Source organism: Protopterus annectens, chromosome 5.part0 (assembly GCF_019279795.1).
Source record: "Protopterus annectens isolate FY-2018-M chromosome 5.part0, PAN1.0, whole genome shotgun sequence".
Classification (NCBI taxonomy): Eukaryota; Metazoa; Chordata; order Ceratodontiformes; family Protopteridae; genus Protopterus; species Protopterus annectens.
In genome coordinates, this window is record NC_056735.1 from 696,080,213 (window position 1) to 696,105,625 (window position 25,413).

Sequence of the window (25,413 nt, forward strand, 5' to 3'; positions counted from 1 at the left end):
CACAAATTACCACATAGGTGGTAATCCATTAAGTACAGAAGAAGTAATTAGGGACCTGGGGACCCAAGTTGATAGCAATCTCTCATTTGACAACCACGTGGCCAAAGTGGTTAGAAAAACATTTTATATAGCCCACCTAATCATGAAGGGATTCACATCTAGATCAGGGGAGGTCATCATGCCTCTTTACTTATCCTTCATCAGGCCCATAAATGCCCCTTTTGGAATGTACTTTACCAGACACCTGCAGCAACTGGAAAGACCCCAAAAGTATCTCACCAAGAGGATCAAAGGGCTCAAACAGATGCAATATGCTGCCCAGTTAAAGAAACTCCAGCTCTACTCAGTGGCATACTGCGTGCTCAGAGGTTATCTGTGCCTGACGTATAAAGCCATGTCCAACCCAGAATTAATGGACATGCTGCACCTCAGAAAATCCAAATCCCATCGAGCTATGCACTCGAGAGACTTGAACCTCAGCACTGAAATAAATAGGACATGCTGGAGGGACAGATTCATAACCCAGAGGGTCCCTTCACTCTGGAATAAAATCCCAGTCCAGGTTAGGCAGAGTCCTTCATTGACTCTCTTCAAGAGGAATCTTGATGAGTGGATGGGAGATCATAGGTTTACCCCGGGTATCACTTCTGTGTCACTGTTAGACAGAGGCACAGTATACTAACCTCGAAAAAGGGCATAGCAAAATTAATGTAAAATGGGTGGCGAAAGCCAAACACACTCTGGCTAGGCTTATAAATGCCCTAGGGCAGATAGCCTAGTATGAACCTATGAACCTATGAACCTATAAGTCCCATGGAACACTGAATGATCTCAACTGATTTAATGTGTTTAAACATATGGCACACTTTCTTCCACTTTCCTTTCTGAGAAGGATAATGACAGTTTAAGAAAAAAAAAAACTAATTATAGAAAAGTTCAGTAATGCTACCTACTGTAGAGCAAAGAGTAACCAACATAAAATGAGCTTGAATATTTAGGATAATTGTTATACATGTGTTGGGAGGGCACTTGATTGCAAAATCATGGGGAGTTTCATTCTGATATTTTTCGTAACATGATGATATATGTTCAAAAACCATGTTATAAATAATTTAGGTTCTTAACGTTAGTACTGCAAATACCTAGTTAATGTGTGTGTGTGTGCGTGTGTGCGTGTGTGCGTGTGTGCGTGTGTGTGTGTATACGTTTGTTTCCAGGTTCATTAGTCCTTTAACCAATGACCTAATCTAATGTTTTGAAACTAATTTAACAAAGAGATGTTTGTGATGTTGAATTAGAGGTTATAAAAGAAAGTTTTTATTTATTTTCACACGTTATTATATTTTAGATATTATTGACATAAATAATATTAACAATTTTGAATAAATAAATAAATCAAACCAATAAAAAAAAAATCAAACAAGACAGCAAAAACAGCACTTTTCATATCAGTATAATTTTAAGTACCACACATTTGTTGTAAGATGTTGTAAGCATATCAATAAATCAAATGGAATTCTCTCTCAGACTTTGAAAGATCGCAGATATGATAAGCTTTTGTTTATGTAATAAAAAGTCATTTTTTTATAGAATATGATACAGTCACAGGGTTTAACACATATTCCTTCAGCTTTCTTAGGTCGTTCAAAACCCTTTATTATATAACATAATCTCCCTTCAAAGCTGAACATTTTACTGCACTAGTCTAACGTATATTTTTTAGCAGCGTTGAAGATAAGTGATATGAAGCCATTCACATCTCTTATTATTTTGTTAACTCGGATATGTATCTTTTCATCTTGGGTCTTCTAGGATAAATATTCTCCAAATCCAAAAGGTCTTCATTTTGATAAAGAAAGTCAATGGCATTTGTAAAAGTGAAATTTGGGCCGCTCATCCACCTTGGCTGCAGACACTTAATTGTATTACCTATTTTGAGTTGGAGTTGTTGAGCATAATTCTTTAGAGTTAGCATTTGTCCATGCCATAAACATCACCATGATAATGAGTTATAGGTAGTACATGGTCAGTGTGCCCCAGAGAACGAGTGAGCGAGGCATTACACTACCACTCGGGGATAAGTTTTTCTCCAAGCATCCTTGGGGTGATAATTCCAACATAAGAGTGTGATGATAGGGATATAAATCTCTTAAGTGATAACATGTAGAAAAGCATGCCTAAGTCCAGAAAAGCTTTTTATTCATGTCACAATATTAATTTGTGGGTTTCCTCCAGGTGCTCCGGTTTCCTCCCACATCCCAAAGACATGCTGTAGGTGGATTGGACACTCTAAATTGGCCCTAGATGTGAGTGTGTGCATGTGTGTGCCTTCTGTGGAAGGTTGGGCGCAGGGCTGGCAACTCGACACTGTAAAACTCCACTGCCAAACATGAGCGGACAGGTGATCCGCTGTGGTGACCCCTAACTGGGAAAAGCTGAAAGAAGAAGAAGAATATTGCAGGAATGTAGTTGCTCAAAGATCATTTATAAATTTATGTGACTGAGTTATTGTGATACATGTCTACATCAGGTCAGCAGCAATACCGGTCCTTATCTTGCAACTTACTAGAATGGTTATGTTATACTACAGTGAATCAACCTTGAGCAAAGCTGAAAAACAGTGCTTAAACTGCACAAAGTGCCAAAACCAGTAACCAAACAAAAAGGCACTGCAGAGGAACCAGGCTCAACTATGTGTGTGTGTGTGTGTGTGTGTGTGTGTGTGTGTGTGTGTGTGTGTGTGTGTGTGTGTGTGTGTGTGTGTAGGTGTGTGTGTGTGTGTGTGTGTGTGTGTGTGTGTGTGTGTGTGTGTGTGTGTGTGTGTGTGTGTGTGTGTGTGTGTGTGTGTGTGTGTGTGTGCGTGCGTGTGTGTGTGTGTCTAACTACATATATATATATATATATATATATATATATATATATATATATATATATATATATATCCCAGGAAAGAGCACTACAGATGCAATATTTGCTCTGAGAGTGTTGGTGGAGAAATACAGAGAAGGTCAGAAGGAGTTGCATTGTGTCTTTGTGGACTTAGAGAAAGCATATGACAGGGTGCCTAGAGAGGAGTTGTGGTATTGTATGAGGAAGTCGGGAGTGGCAGAGAAGTATGCAAGAGTGGTACAGGATATGTACAAGGGTAGTGTGACATTGGTGAGGACTGTGGTGGGAGTGACAGATACGTTTAAGGTGGAGGTGGATTTACATCAAGGATCAGCTCTGAGCCATTTCTTATTTGCAGTGGTGATGGACAGGTTGACAGATGAGATTAGACAGGAGGCCCCGTGGAGTATGATGTTTGCAGATGACATTGTGACATGTAGTGAGAGTAGGGACCAGGTTGAGGAGACCCTGGAGAGGTGGAGATATGCTTTAGACAGGAGAGGAATGAAGGTCAGCAGGGCTAAAACAGAATATATGTGTGTAAATGAGAGGGAGGTTAGAGGAATGGTGAGGATGCAGGGAGTAGAGTTGGTAAAGGTGGATGAGTTTAAGTACTTGGGATCAACAGTTCAGAGTAATGGTGAGTGTGGAAGAGAGGTGAAGAAGAGAGTACAGGCAGGGTGGAATGGGTGGAGAAGAGTGTCAGGAGTGATTTGTGACAAGCTGATATGATGAACTGGAAATTAAAATGTATCATGTTTTCCATGTTATTTCCGTACTTTTGAATGTAACATCAGTTTCTAAATGGTTTATTCACAACTGTTACTTTCAACTTGTACAGATACTGATATTAAAAAAATGTATCATTGATATCTTAGCATTCGATCTTCATCAAAAGAAAGCTGACAGTTTAAATGGATTTGGAAAGTTCACTCTTATCTTTCAACTCCTAGTACCAGAGAAACAAAAATCTGACATAATTGTTTTATGGATTAATGTGAGCTCATGCTTTTTTATTTCTCCAAATCATTTGGGTTTATAATACCATGATGGGAATGGACTCCATTCCAAAGTCAAAGTATGATTAAAGTTCATGAAATTAGTATTGTTTCAATCTTTGATGTCTGCCAGAAGTGCTCTTCACAGCACCCGCAATGTACCCAGTAACGACTCCTTCTGCAGTTTGTATGGAGTTACATGTATCAGTAACATATGTAAATGTAAATTTGACTGTATGTTCTTTTTTATAAGACCCGTTGCTCCGACTACTATTGGAACTGCTTGGGTATCTTTCATCCACATTGCTCTTGTTTCTGCCTGCAAATCCTGATATTTTATAACTTTGTGTCTCTCAGTATGCAAGACACTGTAGTCACTGGGTGTGGTAATTTCAATGATCAATGCTACTTTTGTCTTCTTTTCATGGACAACTATATCTGGTTTTCTCACATCTATCTTTTGAACTGTTAGTAGTGGGTGATCCCAAGTGATGTAGACTTCATCATTTTCTATGATGCTTTGTCGCTCATGTTTCCAGTGTTTTTCAGCTACTTCATTATTATAATGTTTGCAATCCTCATTGCAAAAGTCTTGCCACATTATTATGCTTTTTTCAGCGTACAATCGTTCTGCCATTAGCATGTCACAACCAGCAACAATTGTTTCCAATTCTAGTTTACAAGTCCTCATTTGTCTGTTTATCTCACATGTTCAATGGACTTTGTAAACCAATGTGTACTTAGTCTACTATCTTGGATCACCAATATTAACTTGTCATCTTTTGGTCTGAATTCTCTTCTCCTTAACTATTCCTACTTTTGTTCCTGATCAACATGAGGTTCTTCCAGGAGTTTTCTATACTTGCAACTATATTTATGCATTTTCTTCATTTCTTGCCTTCTCATCTAATCCTTCATGTTATAGTCTTTCTTTTGTTTTTTTTTTTTTGGCATATTCAGTTGCGGCCTGATTTATATCTACTTCTGGTTTGATTTCCATTCCTGCTTGACACCGATATGCTTCTGCTAGACTAAGTGAAGTCATCTTTGATTTATTCTCTTCATGTTTCAAAACTTTCACTATGTTTGGGTCTTGTGAGGTCAGCAGATATGTATGCAGTCCCATGGTCGCAGATCTATACATGTAATCAATTTCAAGGAGGCCTATACCTCCTTCAGAGTGGGGAATATATAATCTTAGTATACACTGATGTTTATAAATCATTTGATGATTATGAAGCATCCATGTAGTTTTCCTGTCTAATCTATCCAGTACCTTTTGGGGCCAGCCAGTCACTCCAAAACTGTAAGTTAGGACAGGAAGAGCAAATTGGTTTATAGCTTGAACTTTGTTCCTAGATGTCAACACTGTTTTCAGGATTAATTTAAGTCTTCTAAAATATTCTTTACTGAGTTTTGTTCAAATTTGTTTATGTTTTATTGTTGATCCTTCATCAGTTCCCAAATATTTATACATTCCTTCTTGCTTATGTTCTTTTATACCACATTCTTGTCCCAAACTGAGGTTTTCTTGGTGCTGCAGCTTTCCTGCTTTAAAGGTTGCTTTTGAACATTTATCAAGATCAAATGACATTCTTATATCATCTGACAAAGTTTTGACTACTTGCAGTTGTGCTTTCAGTTCCTCATCTGATGAACTATACAGTTTTAAATTATTAACAAAGAGAAGATGCAAAGTCTTACACTTTGTTGCTTTCTGGGAGACAAATTATAACCATGACCTAATTTGTTAAGCAGACAGATTAATGTGTTAAGTGCAAGGCAAAAAAGCATTGGTGACAGATCATCACTCTGGAATATCACCCTTTGGATTTTTATCCATGGAATAATAATTTGCCCTTTATCATGGCTTAATTGCAAAGTGGTTTCCCACTATTTTATGCAGTTTATAAGTACAGGGTGTAGCTTATACATTTTTAAGCACTCTTATCTATGAATGTGGGATACTGTCAAATGCTTTATTGTAGTCTATCCATGCCATGCTTAGATTCTTCCCCTTTTTACAGTTCTCCACTATGATTTTATTCAACAACAAATGATCCTTTGTTCCATACAACCTTCTTTTATTACCCTTTTGTTCTCCTGCCGTAATTGAGTTTTCTTCTAAATGACTATAAACTCTGTCAGCATCAGTTCCCATGTATAGTTTATATGTTGTTGGAAGGTAAGTTATGGATCTATAATTTTTAGGGTAGCTTGCAGGTTCACTCTTAAGTAGGAGCATTGTTTTTACTGTTGTTAGCCAGTCTGGTGTCTGTTTGTAGAGTGCATATACTTAGCTTTCATGGCTAAATCTTCGTGCATAGATGTTAATTCATTTAGCCACAAATTTGGTACTGCATCTGGGCCTGGGGTTTGTGAGTGATATGTCTATCCTAGATGTAAGTCATTCCATGAGTTGGTCTGTAATAAATCATTCTACAATAGATAAAAAGTTTTAATGTACCCTGCAGTCTGTTTAACAAGTATCATCACCAACACAATATACAATGTGTGCAATTAATATATTTCTTCAAACCTCATGGATATAATGTTAAGTTGCTTAAGACCAACAACCTATTCTGTATTGTTAAAAAATACTTGGTTGCTTCTTTTGATATTCTGTGCTTATTTTGCAAGTTTTGAAGCCATAGACTTGTGAGCTGATAGTACCTTTCCATTTTTCTGTTAAAGAGTATTCCAGTTTTAGCTAATAATACCTATTATTATTATTTTTGCAAAATAATTTGTTTATTGAAAATAAAAATAACTTCTACCAGTAACACATTTTTTTTTTATTTCTAAGCACCCACTGTCCATCTGGCCAGTTGTTGTGACAAGAGAACCATTCAACCCCTTTAGTACAACAGCCAGTCATGGCATACCACTGCATCATCAAATACCTTGGGCTTTCCCCAAACCATCAGTTATTCAAAGCTATAAATTACTAATCTTCAGATTACAAGGATGGGATATAGTTCTGTCATGTCCTTTAGTTTGTGGGTATGTAAATCAGTCAATATATTATGCCAATATTTGGAACTGTTATGCTTAACTTTAGTAATGTATCAAAAGCATTAGAGAAGACGATGTGAGTTATGTAATTTTACTGCTGGCCAGTTAAGTTTGAACTTCCTGTTTATGAAAGCTCATTGCATTAGTTCATGTATAGCTGGCTTCAGTCTAACTAAAAATGGCACTTGGTTTCATTACCACTGAACACAACTATACTAAAACAATAGCACAAGGTATCACTAGTTGTATGCTAATAAGCTCAATCTTATTTTTATGATTAAAGTTTTAACAAAACAAGGAAACAGCTTTTTTAAATGGTTTTTGATCCATCAAACATGGCTTGCTATCAGAATCCTCATTATCTCTCACTGACTATCTTTTCAGGGGTTGCATTGCTTGTATCACTTCAGTATCATTTATAAACTGTAGTTCATGTCCAGACTATATTTCAATATTCCACAATTTTAGTGCCTTTTGGAGTGGCCCATGTTGCATTTTTTCTGAGAATGTTGCCTACGTATTTACATAATGGCATGACTGCTGAGGTTAAAGACAGACCTAATAAGAATTTAAACCCAGCCTTCCAAATCAACAGAAACAGGCTATTGTGCGCAATATTTCTTCAATGTTATAAAATCACTGCAATATACAAGTTGGAATGGCAGTGCAGTCATTTTGGAAATAATGCTTGATGTATTTTGATATTCTGAATGCACATACAATTTGTACTGTATCATGTATTTATATAAGAAAATGTTGTCATCAGAGAGGTAGCATCTTTAGCTGCAGTTCAGACTGTTTGTACAGTACTTCCTTAGAATGTACATGTGAAAAATAAGAAGAGTTGGGTCTCTGCTGTCTCCATATAACTATCAGACATAAGAGTAGTCCATAGCATTGCTTTGAAGTGATATCCTACATTGCATATTTGTAACAGGTTATCACATTCGTTATAGCAGTCAAAACTACAGATAATCTAAAACTCACAGCATAGCATGAAGAATGCAGGAAGTAACTTAGGCAGAACACCCTTCTTTATATTGCTATAACTATGAACTTTGTTGAACACACTGCAATAACTATGAATAGTACTTATATAAAAGAAACTGTGCTTGCCGCCAGGCAGATGTTTTTGTTTATGAATGCCTGGAACCTGTTTTAGTAGTTACATTTTAAGAAGAAGTATGTAGGTGGTGGGGAAGGGGGGAGGGGTAAAAAGTGTGATTCAATGGGTAGTTGGTAGGTTTATAGGTGATTACCAGGCTAATGGTCATTGGGGGCTTTATTAAGCCTAGCCTTGCTTCCCAAATGTATCTGGCAGTTTGATATTCTAGGGTTGTTTTATTTATAGGCTATACAAAGACTTGGGTGTAGGTGCCCGAGTATTTACAGGTTTGATTTTGGTGCAAACAAGATGTGAGTAGTAAGGAGTTTTGTAGTGGTATCCAAGAGATCAATTATTTATTTGTAACTTGAGCAAGTGGGTTAAAGTCAGGTGGTAGGTTAGAGGAACTTTTTCTAGCCGTGGTTGTTCATTGTTTAAGTGGTTGGTATCAGTAAGGGATGGGGGCTTCAGGTAATTTGTGAACTTATTTGGTATCCCAGTTTTGAGTAATAGGGCCAGAACAGGGAATTCCTTACTTGAGAGTTATCAGGTCTCTTGCATTGTGGGGGGAGGGGGGCTAATGTTGAGGATAGGCAGAGGAACAAGTATAAGTAACATAGAAATGGAAGTAGGGGTATGGTAATAGCAATCAATTTCTTCCTTATTTATCTAGTTCTTTCTCCATCTGTTAGCATTGATTTTTTTTTCTCTGTCTTGTCATCCCTTAGTTTTGCATTCAAGGTATGGTTTTGGAATAGATCAAGAAAACTGATAGCCAGATAATATGCATTATCAAACAGTATGAATATTATTTAAAGTGGCATGACAGCAAAGACAAGGTTCTTCCTTCCTACTCCTGTTACAACCACTGCAGGTCCAGTGAGTGAGGAAAGGCAGTCAGGTACCTACCCAGCTGCATGTATGGTGCAGCCCTCCGTTATAAGAATTTTCTGAAATGTTATCTCTGGAATAGACCACTTTCCGTATGAGTAGGGGTCATACAGTGGTGGGAATATGACTGTGTGTGCATGCTAGCATGTCGAGTGGCATTCATATGTCCTTAACTTTAATGTCCTCCTGTGAGGGAGGGATTGAAGACTGAGGGGAGATGCTGTGTTTCAGAGTTATTTGATTTAAATTTGTTAAATATGGAACCCATTGTTTTAAAATCAGCAAGTATTTTTCTGTGATTTCAGGTAAATGAATATGAAAACAATTAAGGAGCTTACCATGACTTTAAGCCAGTGATCCAAGAGTATGCTTTATCCTATCATGCCAAGAGAATTCTCCAGACCATGCTTAAAGAAATCAAGGAAGTGTGCAGTAAGGGAGACAAATGATGATGCAATCAGAATGATACATGACCTATAACTTATTCATAGTTTCATAGGCGAATCCTAAGCTAACTGCCCTGAAGGACCATTTTTTGAATAGCCAATAATTTGAGGTAAGAATCACACCCTGTATGTTGTGTCTGTTTAGTAACAATTTTAACCATAGTGCCAAATGCACCCCCAGCCATTTTAGATCAAGCAGCATAAATACAAACATTGCAATCCATTTTGACAAAAGAAAAGACATGCCAGCAGCATATAAATACTATTTATAGTTAAACAAGTTGTGACACCCCTCCTCTTGGTCAGTTATCAAGGAGCCTCATCCTCACCACTGACATCTCTCCCCTTTGAAGGCTCAAGCTAGTTTTTCAAGTGACCCTTGAGAAGCATGGCTTGAGGGACATGAATCTCTCTGGGAACACAGTGACCCATACCTTGTCTTCAGATCCCATCTGCATTGGCATTGCTGTCTCCACTCCTGGTACTAGATTTCCCTGTGAACATGTCTCCAAACTCTGTTCATATTTCTCAAACCTGGGTAGGTGATCATCACGGGGACATTGCTACCTCTTCCACTGAGGTGTCAGTCTAAGCCTCACTGAGGAGATCAGTCACCAGATCCCTCTCAGACTCCTCCTGCCTTCCTCTGCAAATACGTAGCACAAGGGCCTCCCTATCATGGTAAGGCTTCATCATGTTAATATGGTACAGTTTGTGCCCCTGCCTCCTGCCAAGCAGGTTTGCCATGCAGTTACCTGACCTTTCTTACCACTTTTAAGGGTCCAACCCAAACTACCTGCAGCTTATTGTGTCTGACAGGAAATAGAACCATAACCTGTTGCCCCACAGCATACTCTCTGGGTCAAGCATTCCATCATACCAGACCTTTTTCTGATGTTGAGCTCCTGCCAGGTTTTTCTGGGACAAGCCCATGAGATCCCTAAGCCATGTCCTGAGGTTTAGGACATCTGCTACAACAGAATCCTTGTGAGATTCACACTCATCCTTCCACTCATCATAAATCAGATCTAAAGGCCCCCTCTCCCTAAGCCCATACAGCAAGTCAAAGGGTGAGAAACCTTTTCTTTGCTGGGTAAATCTCTGTATGCAAACAGCAGATGGGGCAAATATTTATCCCACTGTCTCAAACTGGTCTGCAAATGCCCATAGCATTGTCTGTAGTGTAGAGTTTAACCTCTCCATAAGACAATTAGTCTAGTGGTGGTAGGGGCTGGTCTTTAGGTGTTTCACCCCATAGCACTCCCACAGACAAACTAGCAGGTCTGACATGAAATTGGCACCTCTGTCAGTCAGTCTTTCTCTCAGGAAGCCTACCCTGCTGAAAACCTCAAGCAAAGCATTAGCCACCTTCTCTGCCTTGATGGATGACAGATCCACTGTCTCAGTGTATCTAGTAGCATAATCTACTACCACCAGGATATACTTCTTTCTTGTGAACTTGGAGCACTCAGAGGCCCCACAACATCCATAGCTACCCTCTGAAATGGCTCCTCAATCATAGGCAAAGCATCAAAGGAGCTTTGAGCTTGTCCACTGCCTTGCCTACTTTTTGGCACTACTCACAGCTCCTGCAGTACCCTATTAAACCCCTTGCAATACCAAGCCAGTAATTATTATACATAATATGTATGTTGGTATGCTTTATGCCCATATGCTCTGCAAAAGAAATGTTATAGGCTAAAGCTAGAAGTGTCAGATGGTAGGCTCTAGGCACTACAAATTGCTGCATTACCTCACCCTGTAGACCTCCCTCAGAGGTCCACTGCCTATACAGTAACCTTTTGTTCCAGTATACAGCCTCCCCTTTCCCTTGAGAATCAGGTGCCTCCCTAGCGACCTCCCTCATGCCTCTTAGTAAAGGGTGTGAGAGATGAGCCTGTCTCAACTCTATCTTTGTGACCCTTCCCAGCTCTACTTCCACAGGAAGTCTGGTACCCTCTGACAGTGGTGCATCAATACCTACCAGCAGCTGTGGCTCACCTACAGGCTCACTGCTACAGAGTAGTTCTTTCCTTGAAATAGCCACCTCACCAGTCCTGGCTTCAGTTGTGGGGTCTGTCAGAGTCTCCCCAGGCTACCAGACCCACATTCCTGTCTCCAAGCCTGACTGTGTGTCACTGCATGCACACAAGGTACTGCATTATCAAAATCATTCCCTATCAGGACATCTGCAGGGATATCCTCAAGCACACATACTCGATTGCTTCCTTTTTCACCCTCCCAGACAAGGTGAACCCTGGCCAAAGGCATTTGGAATGGGGTCCCTCCCAAAGCTCTGACTGGAGTGGACTGCCCAAGCAAGTAATGCTTCTCTTTTAACCACTGCAGGCTTCACAATAGCAATGTCAGAAGCTGTGTCTGTCTTTGCAGTGGCCTGTTTTCCATCAACTAAGATAGGATATAACGTCTGATGATAGTCTGGTACCCCTGTTGTTTCCAGACAACTTACTGGCATACTGTTATTCCAACTTGCTGGCTCTCCCATTTTTTGTTCCCCACCTTGCTTCCATGGACACCTGCATGCTACATGGTCCCTATGGTTACATTTACAATCTAACCCTTCATCCTGGTCATTTACCTGAAGTAGCGGCTTCCCTGATACTGGTGGACTCTGTTGGGGTGTCTTAGGCTGCCCACCATAGGTTCCCTTATATCCATGTTCAGCACTGGGTATCCTCTTCTTGTGCAATGTTGCCCTACTTGTTTAGTAGATATCTTCTTTTCTCCCCAGCTCATCTGCAGAGTTACACCCCGGTCTGCCAACCAGATTCTCATGTCCTCAGGCAAAGTGTTAAAAGGCTTGTTCCCTCACCCAAAGGTCTCCCAGCCTTTAAAAGTGGTGGCCTGACTCCCATTCATCCACCTATGAAAATGAGTGCTTAACTCAGCAATATAATCACATACATTTTCATCTGCCTTGCATCTATGCTCACAAAACATTTTTTTCTTTAAGCTTCAGCTATTATCTTAAAACATTCCAATAAACATTGTTTTTCTTTATCATAGTTTAAACAATCAGTATCAGATAATTTATGAACAGCAGTTACAGCTTTACCATGGAGTAAGGGGGTCAGTTACTGTACTCAGAGCCCTTGGTCAACATTATACTGTTTACATACTCTTTCAATAACTATCAAAATGTTCATGCTTTGTAAACTGTGGAAGAAATTTACTGACCTTTATTGCTTCTGGAGTTGACAAAGAGTCAGCATTTCCCTCTCAAGCTAGCACTATTTCTCATTTTCTTCAGCCTCCAAATGCCTCAGTCTCTCTGCTGATTCTAATTCCATCTGTTTTGCCTTTTCTTCAGTCACCAAATGCCACAGCATCTCTGCTCATTCTAATTCCAAATGTTTGGCCTCCAGTTAAAATCTCTTTAGCTCCAGATGAATTTTTAAGTCCTCCAAAGAAAAGGTGGACTGTCCAGTTTCTGAAGGCTGCAATTCCCCATCACCAAAGCAGTTGTCAGTCCATGCTGCAGTTGCAATTAAGGCTGAAATCATTTCCTCTTTAGTCAGTTTGGCATGCATAAGTGCCTTGGCTTCAAACACCTTGGGCAACTGATTCTTTGTTAGCTTGCTATAACCATCTGCTGACTTCTTTGCCTGCTTTCCTTGACTAAACCAAAATAGTAAAAATAAATAAAACTGTTGGGAAAATGAAACTATGTATGTTTACCCTGTGGCTACTGAGAGTACACACACCTTCAGTAACAAATGCCTACAGGCTACAGAAGTCCAAATAATATCCACACTACTGCTCAACAATATGTGACGTCCCTGATCTGGGCCAGTAATCAAGGAGCCTTAATTCTCATCACTGACCCTGGAGATGGATGTTCATGTGAAACAGAAATAGAGACACACAGTATTTCCAGATGCACCAAGCACAATTTTCCTTAAGAGCCCACAAGGAACACACTCAGTCTGGAGGCTGGAGTACCTTTCTTTCTCCAGGCCCCCAAGTAAGACTCCCTACTGACACAGGTGTAGAGTTGAGTCCTCAACTGAGTGTTCCATGCCAAGTTCTTTACCACCATCTCTGTAAAACCAGTGCTCTGTGTCCCTGCTCCAAGTAGCTGACACACACACACACACACACTCTGAGATTTGATTTTCACACACACACACACACACACACACACACACACACACACACACACACACACACACACACACACAAACCTGGGAAAGACTGGCACAGATTTACTAGTTATTCCCCCTCTGCATAGCCTATAAGGGAGGTACTACCACCAGAGCACTCCAAATCCAGCTACTCTAAAGCTCTTTCAAGGGTATCCAATTATACCGAGTAAAATTAATACTTATACACATGGTAGTGTTTGACCAATGCAGCAAGGCTTTTTCAGAGCCACGGTGTTGTGTTAAAATAATATAAAAGTACTTCTCAATTTCCTAAAAAATAATAGCTGCAATGAAAAATAAAAATTAATAATAAAATAAAAAGAAAAAAAAATAAAAATAACAAACAAAACAAATAAACACCAGAGTTTCAATCACTGGAAATACTAAAAATAACACAGATGGGTACATTCACATGGATTCAAAAAAAAACAAATTAATCTCAATTATTTATACTTCCTTTTTAGATTTAAAATTTTACTGTTTCCTACTTACTTAAAGGCTCTCATCTAGTATTAAAGCCTAATTTCAGTGCTGGCTTACAGAATGACATCACACACACTGGTCAAACTGAACCAGAATCTAGAAACTTAGTGTCACAATACACACACAAGGAGCTTTGCTGGGATGTGTTATAGTATCTGGAAGCTATAAAACCATTTCAAAACTTCGTAATTTAATTTAATAATTTATTAAATAATTTTAATTTAATTTTATTAATTTAATAATTTACTTTCAGACTATTTTTCAAAGTCAGCTGGACTGAGACTAACCTCTTCTCTTCCAGTATGTGTACAGTATATTAATTTCAATTTGCAGGCTTAGGAGTCATTTTGAGGTTATGGATATTGAGGGCTAGTAGTTGCTGAGGAGCTGAGGGAAGGGTTAGTGGAGACAGGATCCATGAGGATTCAAAAGCGTTGTAGGCCACCCAGAGAATTTTAGCCAATCATTGTGTGTGTGGGGGGGGGGTGCAGAAGACCATCAAAAACACCTTTTAATTAAGGTTGTAGTCCTTAAGAATCAGCTACAAGATTTTACAGATTCTGTTGTAGAAAATGAGTTGACGGAAGCATCTGCAGAGTCATTCAGTCAGAAGTAAAGGGTCTGAGTAGGTAATGTTGAAATTTCAAGTTGGTAAAGGGAAGGCCGGTAGTGGTAAAGGGTTTGTTAGAAAAAGAGACAGAAGTGGGAAAAGTTTTGGATCCCTTTGAAGTGCCATTGTTTGAGTCCTTTAGGATATCGCCTCTTGGTTTAGTGCCTAAAAAATGGGGGATTTCACTTCTTTCACCCCCTGTCTTTTTCTAAAGGTTAGTCAGTAAATGATCATCTTGATAAGATGGTAGTAAGAGTTCAGTATGCATCCTTGGATGGTGCAGTGGGGTCCACTAGGTCATTGGTAGACCCATGGATAGTGAAGCTGGATACTGTGCTGGCATTTTTGCTGTTATCAATTAGGGAGCAAGACTGGTGCAATTTATGGATATCCCTGAAAGATAAATTTTACTTGGCATCACAGTGCTGCAGTGGATATGGAAGCAGACCAATATGGCTAGGGCAGAGGTGTGTGTGTGTGTGTGTGTGTGTGTGTGTGTGTGTGTGTGTGTGTGTGTGTGTGTGTGTGTGTGTGTGTGTGTGCACGCATGTGTGTGTGTTTGGGATAACTTGGAAAATAACACAGTAGTTGACATGTGCTATTAGATATAACACCGGCATGTGTGTCTGAGGATCTGGCCAGTTTTCTGTCTATCTGTGTGGAGCTGAGTATTCTGCTAGCTATGGATAAGCAGGAAGTTATGCCTAAGGTGATAACATTCTTGGGCTTAGAGTTGGATGCCAAGAGGTGATTGTTTAGATTACTGCATGACAAGTTGTTAAAGTTGAGGAAGAAGATTGTGGATTGTCTGGGAGTGGAAAAAATTACATTGAGAGAGGTGATAGAGCTCTAGGATGACCTTCACATGTTGATCTGTAGGGATGAGTATTTGGTAGCTAAATTGCTGAGGTGTGAGATGAAGAAGTATCACGGGATGAGGGTTGGAATGATGGTTACAGATGTTTTGAGAATACAGACAGCATTTTTTGAGAAGTTCAGTGGCGTCATGCTCTAGCAGAAGCAGCAGGTGACATGTGCATGAGGGTGTATTTTAAATGGAGGTAGTTTGTGGCTAGCTGGCCAAATGATTGGTTAGAGAAATTGAAAGATATTATGTTTTTAGAGTTAATGTGAATTTGGGCTGCAGCAGTGGACTGGAAGGACAAGTAGGCCAACATGAAATTGTTTTTCTTATTCTAATTATTAGATGATAGTTCAGGATTTGGCTGGCAAGTTGTCTGGGTCTCTTCCTGACTAATCCAACAGGAAAAAATAAGCAGTATAACAAACTCCTGCAGTGCTTAACAAACGGCTGGAAATGGGTTGATATCTAAAATACTTTCATTTAAATACAGTCATTAAGCACTTTCGTTCCTTTAAACACTTACTAGAACTTCACCAGAACTAACAAACATATAAAAGACCATTTAAATACTATTAAAAATACCATATGACCCAACCTAATCAGACCAATTAGAGATAACAGGACCATTAACAACAATTGATAATCAATTAGCTAAATATTTCAGCTTCACAATAGAAGAAATAAAAATAAAATCATTTAGCCATGGAAAACAAGTGGCATCCAACCTAATTTGATATTTTAATTCACTCTTAGCTAAATATTCTTCAACCACATAGCCCCAGGAATCATTCACTATCGGATCTAAAACAACAAAATAAAAACCATGCTCTATATTGTGTTCAGTATGTCAAAGACCGGCATTGGTGTTTTTGTGGTTCCTGATGTCTGTAATATGTTCATACATCCTATTTCTTAACTTCCTGCTTGTCATGCCGACATAAAACTCCGGACATGAATCACAACAGACCAAGTATACTACCCAGCTTGAAACATGGGAACAATGGCCAGTAACCCTAAAAAAAATATCACCTGTTTTTATATGACTGCATTGGCTACAATGGCCGCACTTAAACATGCCCTTCTCTTAGAACGAATGTCTTTACCATAACCCTGATCAAGTAAATTCTTAAAGGATTGTTCCTTTTGATAAATAATAACTGGCTTGTCACCCAATTTGCCCATCAATGAGAGATCTCTTCCTGACTATTTTTTTATTAAGGAAATTGGTCTTGCAGTGTCTGAATACCAATTTATCATTGGCTATTGTTAAATAATGTTGCTGAGTTTTAACAGGTTCATTTTCAGTTTCACATATTCTGGACTGTCATGCCATTGACAGAGGTGCAACTAGTGGTTATCCCAGAGGAAATCTAAACAATTTACAAGCTGTAGTGGTTGACTAGTGTAACACTTACGGGCTAGTATGGTGCTGAAAAAGTACAATGCAGCATGGAATGAATTTGCAGCTTTTGCCAATATGTTTTTTATGCTGGCCTGTTATTTGGTTCACAGGTGGCAGTCTGGCGAGGCTGTTAGGATGGTCATAGTCTATATAACAAGCTTGAGGGCAGTGTCTAGGTTTTTGGGGAAGACTGATTGGACAAGAAATTAACTGGTGCTCAAAATGCTTAAAAGGTTGGTAATGAATGTGGGCCATGCTGCAGATAATCAGTTGCTGATTGGGAGGCAGCTATTGAGGTTGTATGTCATATCAGTTTCATTTGAAGAGTATATTTTATGGGCAATATTATCAGTCTTCTCATATTGTGGTACGTTTACAGTGAGCTAGTTGATTGGTCAGTAAAAGTGGGCTGACATGCACGTGCTAGATCATGTGGTGTTTGCTTGGATAGCTTCGTGAAATGCATATCTGGCAAGGAAAAGTCAGAAGATGGTTTGGGCTCATAAGAAGAAAAAGGTGTGCCCATTGTATTGGGGTAACTTATGGTGTAGGATGGCTGGTGCTGAGTGAAATCGATTGGTCTTTTGACATAGGTCAGGAGCTAAAGTTTCAGGAAGTCAGTTTGAGTTGGTGTTGAAGAAGGCTTGGTGCAGTTAAGAGAACAAGGATGAAAGGTGCTCTTCTTATTTATTTCCAGTTGGTAGGACATCAGACTTAACTTATAATAAAAAAAAGATAGGTGAGTTTCAAAATGCCTGCAGAGGCTATGCAACTAGTTTAGGATTTGCTGAGTGTTAAGTGTTTGTTTACGCTACACAGCTTATTTCCGTTCTGACTTGAGTGTTAATATTTGTTTTATTTTCCTGGGAGTTGGCTATTGCTGATTTCTGGGCATTTCTTCATATGCTGGGGAGTGAAGTCAGCTGAGCTGAGGTCGGACAGTCATTTTCTAAGTCTTGATCTGAAGAGATGGTAAGTCATTTGGAAGGGCTTAAGAGTCATGCTGCAGATAGTGCAGGTAGTGAGTGGGTTGAGTCTGCTCTGGAGCAACTGATATATTATTATAGTGCATTTGCTTGGAAATGATGTAGTTGCTGTTCCAAAATAGAAGCTGATAAGTCAGATATTGAGGGATAAAACACCATTTCCTTCCTGCCATTTTACCCAAATTAGTTTGGAGAAGTATAGTTAATGCATCAGCCATAGAAGCTTATAAGAGTTTTATAAATCACAAGGTGGTAAGGATGGCAGCTTCATTATAGGTGATGATAATGGAACACAGGCACATTAGGGATAAGGATCCATTCTGGTTTTGGGAGGTTGGGGTATACCTTAATGAGATGGGGTTAGATCTTTTTAAAATACAGATGACCTGGTTAGTTAAAAAGACTATAAGTAGTCCTTGAGAATAAGGGGATTGGTAAAGAAAGGTAAAGGCAGAGCAGGCCATCCTTAGTAGCCTGGTTGACAGGTGAAGGCATTTGCTTCTGAACTTGAGCCTGTAATTTCCCTATTCCTTTTCCTTAAGTTGAACAAAGAAGTGGGAGTAAGTGGATTTAGTTAATACTACATGAATGATTTTAGTATTAGCAATTTAAGGCTACAGTGATGTCTGGTTTCTCTGATTGGAAAGTGAGCAATGCAATACACTCACTATGAATGTGTCTTGCACATGTGAGCTTTTGTGTGCATATGCTGTTCCAGCATAGTGTTCCTTGTCACTTGGTATGAATTAGAGTTTGTATTATTTGCATGAATTACAATAAAGCTAATCCCTTTGCAATTTTGGTGTAGTTTTTATATGGGGGGAGTGTAAGGGGTTCGTAGAGAAAAAATGTGTCCTTCCACTTCTCACTGTCATTGGATATTACAGTCTGAGAGTTCATTACACCTTTTTGAAATGTGTGTACATTGTATCCATAATAGTTCATGATGCTGCAGAAACTACTCGTAGCACTAAACTAATTTCAAAGAATTTTTAAATAGTATGTTATGGATGTTACAGTTTGATTGCATGAAAGTTTGCTTACAAGTGAATCTTAATGTGCAGAACATCTCAGCACAGAGAGTTAGATATGCATATATATTGCCCAATAAGAATGTTGCAGTCATGCCTTGAAATGAGAAACTACAATTCAACATAGTCATTTTCCTTATGCAAACATTATATAGGAACTGTCCAAAGTATAATCCCTAAACATTTAAATGTCCTTCCTTGAATATCTTCTTCCGCAAAGAAATCTATGTGAATATTAACTTTCTTCTATAGAATAATTGTGTTTGAAAGATATGTTCTTGTTCTTCTTTCGGCTTTTCCCGGTTAGGGGTCACCACAGCGGAACTCCAGTCCGCTAATAATTGGCAGTAGATTTTTACAGTGCCGAGGTGCCAGCTCGACGCCCAACCTTCAACGAAGGCATGCACATTTACACCTGTCTTTCAAATGCCACTCGACCACGGGGAGGACATGCAGACTCCACACAGAGGGTGCTCCAGCTGAGAATCGAACGGGGGAACCTCTTGCTGTGAGGCGAGAACTCTACCGCTGCACCACCGCGGCTTCCCATGATTGAAAGATATAAATTAGATTATTAGTATTTATAAACATCTGTGTAATGCATTAGATTATTAGTATTTATAAACATCTGTGTAATGCAGAGCTTTTCATAATACACAAGGAGAGCCAGATTTTTAAAAAGTGATTTTGAGCTCACTGAGTTACATCCATATATGGCAGTCCTTCGGTGTGGATTATGCAAATTTGATCTGTGCACATTACAAATATATTCTCTGTTATGGAAGTTATGTAGTAAAATAGCTGTATAATGCTCATACTGCAAAATATCACTGCAGTACACACATGGCTGTTAGCTGATGTAATTACATGGTAGGAGATTCAGAAACATTCAATGGGCTGTTTTAATTGGAGTCAGAGGCATGCTCAGAGACATACTAGTTATTGTAATATAGTCATACAGTATGCACATGGCCATTAGCTGTTCTAACTGCGTGATAGGAGACAGAGACATTCATGGGAGTGTTTTAGTGGGAGTCAGAGGCATACTCAGAGACATACTAGTTATTGTAGTACAGTCATGCAGTATATTGTGATCTTCACTTTATACATTCAACACTAAATTTTCACAACACTGTCCCTATTACATTGGTATCACTTAATGGCTAGAATCATAAATGTGTATTCAAAATGTTAACCAGTTTGTGTCCTTTGACTTTACTTACATATGATTTCCCAATCCCACGGTGTGAATACATTCATTGCTGCACAGTGACTTTCAACACCTGATTGCTGACTTGTAATAAGAGAGGCTTGCTGTGTTTTGCTCCTCTCCCTCTTACTGTAATCATTGTTTCTGGCCTGATGAGATGTTTTCTTGGTAAGTGGACCCTGGTATAAGTCCGCATGCATGACATACACATATTGCACAGCTTCTCCGATGCATGGTACTCCTAGGAATTTCATATATACCCATCCTAGTGGAAAATGTACATTGCAAATCAGGTGCAAGTCCCTTCCTTCTGGCAACCACAACTTGCTCTAAATACTTGTTCAACTTCCCCAGTTGCACAGTACAAGCAGTACAAGCATGTGTATTATGTGCATGTTTCAGTTTACATTTGTTTCCTGTATTAGTAGTTTTGAAGAGGGTTTATCAATTGTGCTAATAAGGTGAGACATTTTTGCAGTTTCCAATTTTTAAGCAATTAATTCCAGTGTTTTATAGAATGCTTTTTCCGTCCTAAAAAGTGGGACATAACAAATGCACCTTGGTTACATGACATAAACAAGTATAAGGCAAATAAAATGCAATTTACACACTCTCATCCACTGATTATAGACAAAGGAAAACATACACATGCACAAAGACACTTGCACATACACAGACACACATACACATACTCCCTATATATGCACATGTCCCAATTCTGAAAGCAGGGTTATCGATATGAATACTTCACCATGGTAACGTGGTACCTAATAATTACTTCTGTCTCAAAACACCATTCTAAGATCAGGATTTTAGTGGTTTGACATTTGAGTTAAGGTCCTTCTGTACTTTAAAGTTATATGTCCTGTAATTTAATTACAGTTATTGCTGTGTGTGAGCATTTTCAGTCCTAATTATGCAGATGTGCTCCCTGGGACACATGACAGTAATAAGCATGTTTCCTACTGATAAATGAATAATCTGCATGGTGAGCAAATGTTCAAAAGTACCAGGCTATAGCACCCTTCCTCCTACTATAATGTAGTCTAGTGCTTTGAAATAAAAGAGGACTATAATACTACTACATGCACTAAGTCAACAAAAATCACTGGAAAATAATTCTCTGAGGATAATATACCTCTTCAAATTTTCTTTTTTTCTTTTTCGTTAACTACATGCAGATGATGTGTCATATGATGGAGATCATTTTGCATGAGTGACCACAAGACCCTTAATGATTTAAAATATGTGCTATGAATTTGGATGTTGAATTATTTTTACTCAAGTTTGTTTGTTTGGGAAACTATATACATGTTGAGTTTGTAGTTCTGACTTTTAAACATCAATGTCGACTCAAATACTGATTTATTCTGAATATTTCCAAAATAGCAGTGTCTTTTTCTTTTTCATTTTTCACTGGCATGAGCTGCCATCAACTCATCTTTTTGTTCACCTGGTCTACTGGACCTGCTAAAGTTTTCCTGGGCTCAGCTCAACCCAACTCACATTTCTGACCAGTGAATAATCGAGGACACTGCTGCAGCATCATACTTCTGGCTGAAGTGCACCCTTACCTGTGTCATCTCTTGGCATCCTTGTGGGCTCTACAATGGCTGACTTTGTGAGGTACATGCAAGCTTCTGTGCATGAGCAACTCCCTGACCATGCAATATACCACTTACAGCTCAGACCTTTCCCAGCTTGTAGTGCAGCTATTGTAACTAGCCTTGCCTAAGCAACTTAACAAAATATTCTTTGAACCTTCTCTGCACTGGTAAAAAGCATTTGGTTGCTTCCATAATAAAATATTTTGAGCCTGTTTAGATTGGTAAGTTGTGGTCAGCCACTCCATCCCATCCTTCCTTGTCCAAATGATGCAGCACCTGTACCACTAGTCAAAAGTATCTGCTTGCTGTTGTTCCCATTCATGTGTATACAGATAAACATACACCATGGATATCCCATGACTGAAGAAACATGGGCATTTGCCCAGTTTTCCTGCCCATGCAGTAATATCTTATCTTACAGAACTCAACAGTTTTATTATTTTTTTTGAGCATGTCTTTCTAATTTACAATGTTGCAGCCTGCTTTGCTGGTCACCCTAGTACTTTCAGATGGCAACAAATGGTAAAGTGGCATGAGTTCTTCCAGCTCACTTAACTGTTAGTAAAAGGCAAAGTTTCTTCAGGAGTCTCACAGCAGACTCCTTTATGAACCTGTCAGAGGTGAATTGTGATGTGAAGAAGAATGTTCTGGCCAGGTTTAGCTCCATGTTAGGGCAAAAGATTACAATGTATGGCAGATCCTGACACAGGTGGCATTCTGATAAGCACAGGATGCTGCATTGTTGACTAGAGTTTCCAGGAAATGGATTAGGAGATGCAGACAAGGGCCTCACTGAAAAAGCAATAACTGTATTTTTTGACAGATACTTAGCTAGACAATCATTGGGCAGCCATAGTGGTGCAGTGGTTAGTGTTGTCGCCTCCCAGCAAGAAGTTCCCTGGTTTGATCCTTGGCTGGGGTGCCTTCTGTGCGGAGTCTGCATGTCCTCCCTGTGGTCACGTGGGTGTGCTCCGGTTTCCTCCCACATCCCAAAGAAATGCTGTAGGTGGATTGGACACTCCAAATTGGCCCTAGGTGTGAGTGTGTGTCTTCTGTGGAAGGTTGGATGCTGGGCTGGCAGCTCGACACTGTAAAACCCCACTGCCAATCATGAGCAGACAGGTGATCCGCTGTGGTGACCCCTAACTGGGAAAAGCCGGAAGAAGACTTAGCTAGACAATCATTATTCAGTCAGCAAGGATAGCAACACCTAGTGGAATTGTAAATTTAAATCTATTACATTTACTGATTGAGATCCCAAGAACAGTTCATAAACAAATTTTAAAGCAGCAGCAAGGAACTTGTCTTCATTCAGGCTCCGATCTCAGATTTCTCTCTGGAAATGGCAGAACAATGGCCATAGAACAAACACATCTAGAACTTTTACACTAACTAATGTGAGTGACAGAACATGGCTATAGAAGTTTATCATGAACAATATGGATATAGGTCATTATTCTAGGTGAATTTTCCTGATCTCTCTCTCTGGTTAAGAATAACTTACTTAACAGCAGAAATAAAATTTATCTCAGTAACACTATGTATGCCCATTGATTGTATTTCTATCAGAATTCTCAACTTTAAGCTGAATGAGGTAATATTTGAAATAAAACTGATTTCCTTATTTGTCCTCCGGATTCTTGGATTAGCTCACAATTACTACCTAAATGTTCTAGATAAAATGTGTTTCCATTAGGTTGCTGCAGTGGAGTAGGGGAATAAAGTCCTGATTAGAGCCCATGTGACCTGGGTATAATTAGCAGGTCAGGTGACTCTCAAAGTAGTAGGGAGGGAGGGAGGGAAGGGTGTGCCACCAGAAAGGGGGGTGTCGATGCCATTCCTTAAGAGGCATGGTTCAAAGAGGGGAGATGCCCTTGGACATGAGTTGAAATCTGCAGATGAGAGGAATGGGGAAAGTGAGAAAATCATATATACCCCATCCAGCAAAAAGCTGGACAGCAGATCCACCAGGATGCTCCTAGATTCATCAGTGGCCCTGCTTAAATTTGGTATAGGACTAAGGAGAACTGAAGTGGCAAATGACCTGCAGTAGGATGTGGGGCAGTGAAATGGCTGTCAAAATGACAGTAAGGGAGGGGTGCAAAAAAACCTGTTGCCACAATAGAGGATCAAAATCAAATATTACACAAATGTTGACTTTACCCTCCATTCTTCTAACTCTAAGGAAGGCGATATGTTGCAGCTACAGGTTAATTGATATAAACAGGGTGACCGATCATCCTTATATAAGTTCTTCAGTATCAGCAGAAACAGACAGCTATTATTCACTAGTGAAATCCTTCAGAAGACTTTAACTCATTCATAGCATTCAAAGCATGCTGCTACTGCAAGTGTATCTCTATTTTAGGTTCTGATTTTCATAGGAGGTTAATAGACTAATGACCTTAGATCCCTTACAAGCCTAGCCATATTTATTCTGAGTTGCCCCAATTTTCAGTGTTTAAGTGAGTGATGTTTGCAGAGGTAAGGTGCTATGGTAGTTAATACTGACTTCCTTTGTCCAAGAGGGACATGGGCACCACCCCAGGAGTGAATATGCAGTCAATCCATTGATCTAGGCTGCACTTGAAGATGGTCAGGGAGGTGCTCTCCTTCATGTGAATTGGAAACTTGTTCCAGAGAAATGGAGTCTCTGGGGGATGTATCTATCACTCCAGCATGATCTGCTTATGTCAGAGGCTAGGTTAAGAACCCTGGAATGAGTGACCATCCTGCAGCTTGATTTACAAATGTGTAGCATTTCCATCAGGGCTGGGTCAGAGACTGCCCTGTAAGCCAGGCACAGATCACCCCTTAGCAACCTGTAGGACACAGAATACAGTTTCAGGGCTTTCAGTCTTTCCATGTAAGACTTATTTTGTGTACCCTGTAATTTCTTGGTGAGAAACTTCTGTGGTCTCCAATTATTGCAAGTGTCTGGTGAGGTACATGCAAAAGAGAACACTGTAATGAGTTACTAGTCTGATAAGGGCTAAGTATAATGGAATTATAACATAATATAAAGATCTAGATGAGATGCCTCTACTTATAGGATGTGCCACATGGAAGGATTTCCTTACTATTGTAGATAAAACCTGGTCAAAGTTCAGGTTGGAATTGACCTGAGTGCTCAGATTACATAACACTGGGTCTACATTTAGGGGGTTGCTGTCTGTGCTGTAATTAGTAGGGATGTCAGCTTTCCCAAAGGGAATACTAATGCATTTCTTTGCATTTAGATTTAATCTGCAGCTTTGGCACCAATCCTTTGTCTGTGCTACCCCTGTCTGCAAGTATACTAACATCATTGAGGGACTCAAATATTGCTCCCAATTTGCAATCAACAGCAAACTTGGTCAGCCACAGGCTATCCAAGTTTGCCTGGATTTCTGAGAAATAAATTCCAAATAGTAAGGGGCCCAGGACAGAATCCTATGGTACACCACTGATGACTGGTCTTTTGTTAGAAGTGAAGTCACCCACTTTGACAGCATGTTTCCTGTCTGTGAGCCAGTTGGCTACCCATCTGGTAATATAGGGTTAATTCCCAATTGGGAGAGCTTCTCTATAATGCCTGAGTGGGGAATTGTGTTAAATGCCTTGTCTAGGTCAGGATAGGTGGCATGTACTGTCTTTTCCTCATCCGGGGCCTTGGTGATTTTCTCAAAGGAGTAAACCATGTTTAACAGGCATGATCTACCTTTAATGA

At 39.4% G+C, this 25,413-nt stretch overlaps 1 protein-coding gene across 3 annotated transcripts in view; it reads right to left on the reverse strand.

Moving 5' to 3' along the window:
• Window positions 1–25,413, reverse strand: part of FRMPD4 (FERM and PDZ domain containing 4) — a 1,947,279-nt gene that overhangs the window by 1,588,210 nt on the left and 333,656 nt on the right. The window lies entirely within an intron of this gene.